This window comes from Vigna radiata, chromosome 1 (genome assembly GCF_000741045.1).
Source record: "Vigna radiata var. radiata cultivar VC1973A chromosome 1, Vradiata_ver6, whole genome shotgun sequence".
Classification (NCBI taxonomy): Eukaryota; Viridiplantae; Streptophyta; class Magnoliopsida; order Fabales; family Fabaceae; genus Vigna; species Vigna radiata.
Window position 1 is genome coordinate 19,866,842 of NC_028351.1, and position 8,947 is coordinate 19,875,788.

General features: G+C 41.9%; 1 pseudogene; it reads left to right on the forward strand.

The window, feature by feature from the left end:
• The first annotated feature begins 2,603 nt into the window (after positions 1-2,603).
• Positions 2,604-8,318, forward strand: LOC106758916 (annotated as a pseudogene).
• Positions 8,319-8,947: the final 629 nt, after the last annotated feature.

Consider the following 8,947-nt stretch of genomic DNA (forward strand, 5'->3'; position numbering starts at 1 on the left):
ACTCTAGTGCATGCTTTTCTAATCTAGAGAGATATAAACTAAGAACACGAGATTCACACTCTCTAGAAAGAACAATTGTACTATAAGACTCAATTTCACTTTGCTTAAGAAGATCAAGATGCATTTGATTAATTTTATTTTTCCCAAACTAGGTATGTTAAAACATTTGTATCTTTACCAAAGAAGGGAATTTTTCTAGCTTTAGTACACAAATCATCCTTAATGTATGAACTAGACAACCTAGATGAATAAAAAGACATTTTTGTTTCTAAAAGTTTTCTTGTGTTACAACTACTTAGATTTCACCAAAGAACAAATTCCAGGTAAGGGAGGTGAACCACTAGGGTTGCTTAAATACCAAGCCTTGTCCTTGCCAAAAGTGTTCTAGGCTACTTACTTAGTAGTTATTACTCCAAGATTACTTCTAATTTCACAAAAGAAACTCAAAAGCAAACAAAGAAGTAGGACTCTAAGTTCGGACTCTAAAGGACATCCTAAACAAAAAAATGAAAACCAATGGTAAATTGAAGGAAACTTAAAGACAATGGAAATGTAAAGGTGAGGTCTCCTAGGTGAGGCTTAGACTTTGGATCTAAGACACACTCACCGTCTACCAAATTTTAGGTTGTGAGACTTCTTGAGTCAAGTTAACAAATGAGGGAAGAGCACTTATGAACTCTACCACCTCACTTACTTGAATTGGCCCTTTACACACAAAACAAATAAATGAACTTTTACAAAGGACAACTTAATGAAATGAGAAGGCAAACAAATTGGCAAAGGAAAGATGTGTGCAACTCTAGCTTCTCTTAAAACAAAGGGTGAATTGCATCAATTCACATTAAACTCTCAGTTGCAAGTGATGCCCACTTGGAACCAATGTATTTTGTAGAACTATTGAAGCTGCTTCTGCCAGTGTTGAACAATTCTGGTGCAGAATTTGTCTCGGCTTTCCTTATCCAAGAGCCATCTTCTTGCACTTGTTTCTCATCAATGAACCTTCTTTGATGCTCCCACTTGTGATAAACAATTTGAATTATGATTCACCTATTCAGCAACACCAGTTAGCCACGATATACATCACTAAAATGCCAACACTTTGCAACCAAACTGACAGCAACACAAGACCTTTTGTCAAACAGGTTGTGTGCAGAATTGCCAAAAACTCAAAATCAAACAATTAAAGGCTAACAATCAAGGAGGCACTTCAAAATGATCTTAAGAATGGCTCTAGAACAGAGTAATAAAGCAATAAAAGACCAGAAAGCAAAATTGTACGCAATTCAGCTATGCAATGAAATTAGAGCAATCTGTTTGTTAAAATGTCTCAATGAACAGACAAAATTTTGACAGCAAAGTGGTAATTGTGCATAGGCAAATTCGATTTGAGGTGTACTGGTCCAATTCTGCCTTTTAATGATATCACAATCTCTTTTGAAGTATTCTTTGAATGTTTTATAGAACAAAGGTTGTTGCTACACCCATATTTTTGGAATCAAACAACAATTACACTTTGGAAGGAAACAAACTCTGCATAGCTTCTCGGCAGTACAATTTGGACTGGGAAATTAAAGATGTGCTATATGCAAATTGCACAGAACTGACTAGATGCACCTTATGATGATTCTAACATGTTTCACAAATGAAATATGACTTGTTTAATCATATATTGTGGACAGAAACAGTGCAGAATCAAATTTGACTAGTGTAGTTCCTTATACAGCTCAATTTTCACAACTTGATTAGTCAAAATTCAGAAAATGATTTAGACTTGACTTTGGACTTTGCAATTGGCTTGAAAACAGTATTTGAAAATTGCTCAAGACAGCAAAAACATAATACAGATGATTGGCAATGATCTAATACACAATCTTACTCAAACACGCAGATTTGACTACCAAGGATGAATGCAGATCGGTTAACTGCATTTGACAACTACAATTGAACATTCTAGCATTGAAACCAACCGAAGAACAAAGCTACTTCAAGAGTATAATGGTTCAGGCATTGCATCATGCAGTTTTAGTTCAACAGCATAGTAAACCAGAATTTGACTAATGCAACAGTAACTGATTTTTGCTGAAACAATTGTTTTACCAGAATTAGAAAAAAATTAGCACTGTAACAGATCTGAAATGGATGGCAAACTTGGAACACCTAAGCTCCTCTCATAACCGGTCATTGCTCTTACTCGGTGTAGCCAAATCCAGTACAATGTCAGCTAGTTAAAACTTGGTTTAAAAACTAGATTTGATGACAGAAAAGCAAAGTTAACTAGACATGACCGAGACATACATTTAGATGCTCAAACTAAAAAAAACTCAAAACAAAAAGAAGGATTAACCGAATGAAAATGCAAATGACTCAAGCAAACACAGCTAGCATCAATTAAAAACTCACACAGAACCTAAACCACAACAAAATGAATTGAACAGAGATGAAAACATAATCATGACAGTGCAGGATTTTTGTTGACAATATGAAGATGAAAAGGAAAAACACTTATCTCACGGTTCTGGTTGGAACCTTGCTCTGAATACCACTTGATACATCAAGGCTTGATGTAATCTTGCAGATCCGTGAGACTGGAGGTGAGAAGAAGCATGGCAGTGGTTGCAATCCAATGGAACAGTACTGGTGATGATGTGCAGATGCAAATCTGGAATTTGGAGGTGTTGGCAGCGGAAAGGGAAAGTGTATGGAAGAGGTGATATGGATGCTAGCTTGAAGGAATGGATCACAACTCAGAAGGCTTCCAACAAGTGGAAGAAAGTTGCAATAGAGAAGCAAGCTTGGGAAGTGACTCTCGGAGAAAGAAGTTTGCTATTCATTTCAGCATAAATTCTTTACTATATTCCAAAAGTGAATACATGGGCAGCCAAGGTGAGTTATATAGACTCCTCAACCTTTGGCTTGGTGATGAGAAACGTGTTCAGCCAATATGAATCACGTTGCCGAACTCTAAGACATGTGCTAAATGTGCTAGCTTCTAGAATCTATATGGAGTACACATTTATTTCAATTTCTAAAATAGGAAAGTTCTCGGTGCACCCCTTATCAAGCTAATCTCACCCCTACATGTGCATAAAGGTCTCTTTTACCCCTCTCCATGTTCTTGGGTTGTTCTTTATTTGGTGGGCTTGGGCCCCGCGTATCAAGAAGAGGGATAGGTTGATCAACCAAAGGAGAAGGTGCGACAGCGGTGGTGGTGGGAGAAGGAGAAGATCCACCTGAAGAAGAACCACCGGCTGGAGAAGAAGATCCACCCACCTCAAATGCCCTGCGTGGATAAGGAGTTTCTATGAGGGTTTGAGCAACATGGATAGGGGTATGCTTGATGCTGCCAATGGTGGAGCTCTTGGAGACACCACACCTGCTGAGGCCAGGCATTTGATTGAGAAGATGGCTTCCAACTCCCAGCAGTTTAGCACCAGGAATGATGCCATTGTGGTGAGGGGCGTACATGATGTTGTTGCCCAATCTTTATCTGCTATTGAAAGCAAGTTGGAAAACAAGATTGAATCCCTTGCGAAGTTAGTGACAGAGTTGGCAACCAGCCAGAAACCTACAGATTCATCCACATTTGTTGCACGACTATGTGCTGTTTGTACTTCTCGTGACCACTACGGAGATGCTTGTCCTACTTTGCAACCATCAGGTGCCTCTAATGAGCCTCAAGCTTATGCTACTAACATATTTAACAACAGGCAGCAACAACAGCCAAATCATGACTTGTCCAACAACAAGTACAACTCAGGTTGGAGGAACCACCCTAATCTTAGATGGAACAATGCGCCACAGCTTCAACAGCAGGCGCCACCTTTCCAGAATGCTGGAGCATCTAACAGATATGTTCCTCCACCTATGCAACAACACCAGAGGCAACAACAGCAGCAGCAAGAGGCACCTGCCCAACCAACTGCCCAACCTTCCACTTCATCTGCACCTTCATTGGAAGAGTTAGTGAGACAGATGACTATGCAAAACCTGCAATTTCAGCAGGAGACGAGAGCTTCTATACAAAGTCTCACTAACCAGGTGGGTCAGATGGCCACTAAGATGAACCAGGCACAGTCTCAAAGTTCTGATAAGCTACCCTCCCAGACTGTGCAAAATCCTAGGAACGTGAGTGCCATTACCCTCAGGTCAGGGAAGCAGATTGTTGTGCCTCCTGAGCCCGCTTCTACACCTACACCCGTGCCTGCCACTTATCCTAGAGAGGACGACCATGACGGTCCATGCAGGGCATGTAAGGTGGGTGGATCTTCTTCTCCAGCCGGTGGACCTTCTTCTTCTTCTACCACCACCGCGGCCGCACCTTCTCCTTTGGTTGACCGACCTATCCCTCTTCCATTCCCTTCACAGGAACTTCCCAGCAAAAAGACTGAAGAGGTGGATAAGGAAATTCTGGAGACCTTTAGGAAAGTAGAGGTGAACATACCTTTACTCGATGCCATCAAACAGATACCCAAGTATGCCAAATTTCTGAAGGAATTATGCACACACAAGAGGAAGATGAAGGGCGATGAAAGGATTAGCATGGGAAGGAATGTATCAGCTCTTATTGGTAAGTCAGTCCCGCACATTCCCGAAAAGTGCAAGGNCCCAGGTACGTTTTGCATTCCTTGTGTGATTGGNAANANTAANTNTGAAAATGCTATGCTNGATCTGGGTGCATCTATAAATGTCATGCCATTGTCTATTTATAAATCTNTGTCTCTTGGTCCTTTGCAAACCACGGGTGTGGTCATTCAGTTGGCCAATAGGAGTGTTACCCACCCGACNGGTTANATANAGGATGTCTTGGTTAGGGTAGGTGAATTGATATTTCCTGCTGATTTCTATGTTTTGGAGATGGAGGACGGTTTCTCTCATGGATCCGCCCCCATTATCCTAGGCAGGCCAATTTTGAAAACTGCCCATACCAAGATTGATCTGTATGCTAGGACATTGTCTATGGAAGTTGCTGATATTGTTGTGCATTTTAATATCCTTGATGCCATGAAATTTCCAGCTGAGGACCATTCTGTGTTGAGAATTGATACATTGGATGACATTGTTGATGAGTTTGTTGTTGATGATTTTCGTTCTATTCATAAGAAGAAACATTCTTTTCTATCTTCTGTACATTCATGCATAGTATCTGAGTTAGAATCAGGACTTGAATATGATGTTGAATTGGATGAGAACTGTGATGTCCAGGGTATTGATGACATGTGTGTTTTTGATGATTTGGATGATATTGACGATGTTGTTGATACACCTGTGATGGATATTGACCTGGATTGTGATGAGATGGGTTTTCTGCCTTTACCTGTTCATTCTTTAGAGTCAGAATGCATTAACCACGTTGTAGGAAGTACACTTGAATCTGACTTGCAGGAACCCACTCTTGAGCTGAAACAACTCCTAGAAAACCTCAAGTACGTATACTTGGAGGATGATGAGAGGAAACCGGTCATAATTTCCACCTCCCTAGATTCTGTGCAAGAGGAGAGGTTGCTTGGAGTGTTGAGGGCGCATAAGAAAGCCATAGGTTGGAGTTTGGCTGACATACCTAGTATTAGCCCATCCACATGCATGCATAGAATTCTTTTGGAAGATGGGGCAAAGCCAGTGAGACAGCCACAAAGAAGGCAAATCCCCGTGATCATGGACGTCATCAAGAAGGAGGTGACCAAGCTTTTGCAAGCTGGGATCAACTACCCTATTTCACACAGTCAGTGGGTGAGCCCCATCCATGTTGTGCCCAAAAAGACTGGCCTCACGGTTGTGAAAAATGAGAGGGATGAGTTGATTCCCACAAGAGTGCAGAACAGCTGGAGAGTCTGCATTGACTATAGGAGGCTGAATCAAGCGACTAGGAAAGACCATTCCCCCCTGTCATTCATTGATCAGATGCTGGAGCGCCTGGCAGGTAAATCTCACTACTGCTTTCTTGATGGTTTTTCTGGTTATGTCCAAATAAATATTGCTCCTAAGGACCAAGAAAAGACCACATTCACCTGCCCCTTTGGCACTTTTGCCTATAGGAGGATGCCCTTTGGCCTATGCAACGCCCCTGGTACCTTCCAGCGGTGCATGCTTAGCATTTTTAGCGACTTTCTTGAGAGTTTCATAGAGGTGTTTATGGATGACTTTACTGTTTATGGATCCTCTTTTGATGCATGTTTAGACAGTCTGGAAAAACTTTTGAAAAGATGCATAGAAACAAACCTTGCTCTCAGTTTTGAGAAATGTCACTTCATGGTTGAACAAGGTTTGATTCTAGGGCATATTATTTCTGAAAAGGGAATAGAGGTAGACCCTGCTAAGATATCTGTGATTTCGCAGTTGCCTTACCCCTCTTGCGTGCGAGAGGTGCGATCTTTTCTTGGACATGCAGATTTCTACAGGCGCTTCATCAAGGATTTCAGCAAGAAGGCGCTTCCCTTGTCCAGACTGCTGCAGAAGGACATCGATTTTGAGTTTGATGACAGATGCAAACAGGCGTTTGATTACCTGAAGGAAGCTTTGACCACCACCCCGATCATTCAGGCACCGGATTGGACAACCCCATTTGAGCTCATGTGTGACGCGTCTAACTATGCATTGGGGGTTGTCCTAACACAAAAGATTGACAAGCTGCCTAGAGTGATCTACTATGCTTCCCGCACTTTGGATGCTGCCCAAGCTAACTACACCACGACTGAGAAAGAGTTGTTGCCAATTGTTTTTGCCCTTGATAAGTTTAGGTCGTATTTGCTTGGATCTCCTGTTATTGTGTATACTGACCATGCAGCTCTGAAGTTTCTGTTGAAAAAGGCTGAGTCAAAGCCTAGATTGATTAGGTGGATGCTATTGCTCCAGGAGTTTGACTTGCAGATTAAAGACCGGAGTGGAGCACAAAACTTGGTTGCAGACCACCTCAACAGGATTGAGAGAGCTGAGGATCAGGCTCATGTTTTGCCCATCCAGGATGACTTTCCTGATTAGAGTTTGTTAATGATTTATTCTTCTCACCCTACTCCTTGGTTTGCACACATTGTGAATTATTTGGTTGCTTCTGTTTTTCCTCCCTTAGCATCACGTGTTCAGATTTCTAAAATTAAGAGTGATGCTAAGTATTATGTTTGCGATGACCCATACCTGTGGAAGTTGTGCAGTGACCAGGTTATTAGGAGATGCATTACGGACCACGAGATTGACTCGGTCTTACAGTTTTGTCATGCCTCCTCACCTGGTGGTCATCTGGGGATACAGAGAACAGCTCGTAGGGTGCTTGACTGTGGTTTCTATTGGCCTTCCATCTTCAAAGATGCAGAGAGGATTTGTAGCACCTGTGAGCCGTGTCAGAGAGCAGGAGGACCTATTTCACAGAGACAAGAGATGCCTCAACAACCTATGCTATTCTGTGAGGTGTTTGATGTCTGGGGTATAGATTTCATGGGTCCTTTTCCTGTTTCTTTTGGTTTCTCTTATATTCTCCTTGCTGTGGATTATGTTTCAAAATGGGTGGAAGCTAGAGCCACTAGGACTAATGATGCTTGGGTTGTTGTAGATTTTGTTAGATCTCACCTCTTTTGCAGGTTTGGAGTGCCTAGAGCGATTGTTAGCGATCAGGGAACCCATTTTTGCAACAGATCCATGCAAGCCTTGCTCAAGAAATATGGGGTGACGCACAGAGTTTCTACACCTTACCACCCCCAGACAAATGGGCAAGCTGAGATCTCCAACAGGGAGATGAAGAGGATTTGGAGAAGATTGTCCAGCCCAACATGAAGGATTTGAGCAATAGGTTGGACGATGCTCTTTGGGCCCACAGGACTACCTACAAAGCACCCATTGGGATGTCTCCCTATCGGATCGTCTTTGGAAAGGCATGTCATTTACAAGTTGAGATTGAGCATCGGGCATATTGGGCTGTGAAGACTTGCAACTTCTCCATTGACCAAGCTGGAGAGGAAAGGAAGTTGCAACTGAATGAATTGGATGAGATCCGCTTAGAGGCCTATGAGAATTCGAAGTTCTACAAAGAAAGGACCAAGAGGTTCCATGATAGTTCCAATGTTAGAAAGCACTTCGAGGTTGGCCAGCAGGTTTTGTTGTATAACTCTAGGCTCGGCCTCATGGGTGGTAAGTTGAGATCAAAGTGGACTGGACCTTTTGTTGTGACTAATGTTTATCCTTATGGTGCAGTAGAGATACATGATCCATCTGCAGCTACAAGCTTCAAGGTGATCGGGCATAGACTGAAGGCTTTCCTCAGCAATCCTTCTTTGTTGGATGCACTGGTGGAGGAGACGTCTTTGGTCCACCCCACCTACCCTCCCAGCTGACTCAAGGAGTTTCTTTTCTCTTTCCCTCCTCACTTTTATTGCACTTTGTCTGTATGTGATGATTGTTCTGATTATTGATCTGTTGATTGTGACACACTGAGCACATTGTGTTGTTTAAGTGTGGTCTATTAGGGGAGGTTGTTCTTTGTTTGGATTTCATTTTCTAGTGAATTTTGTTGAGTCTTGTGTACAGTTTTGCATGCTTCTTGTGAATACTGGACTGTGATTAGGTTGCTAGTTTCCATTCACTGCATTGATACTCTGTTTTGTTGGACTCCTTACTCTTCTTTGCTTGGAAGATAATCATGATGTTTGAGAGTTGGATTAATTGTGACCAATTACCTGTGTGAGATTTGAGCCATTTGATGATCTTTCTTGTGTGTGATATGTCTCTGGATTGCTTGCACATTTGCCTTGGCTTGACTCTGTTGTTAATTCTTGATTCATGAGCATGTTTGAAAATGATAAAGGCATTTTGTTGATTGAGCCTCTCTAGCCAGATAGCCTACCCTGTTATGATCTCTTTGTCAACCCCCTTGAGCCTATACTTCCCCCATTCCTTTGTTTTGAAGCTCATACAATAGCCTAAGTGAAAAAACTATGATTACTTGAACCTTAGGGAATTTTAG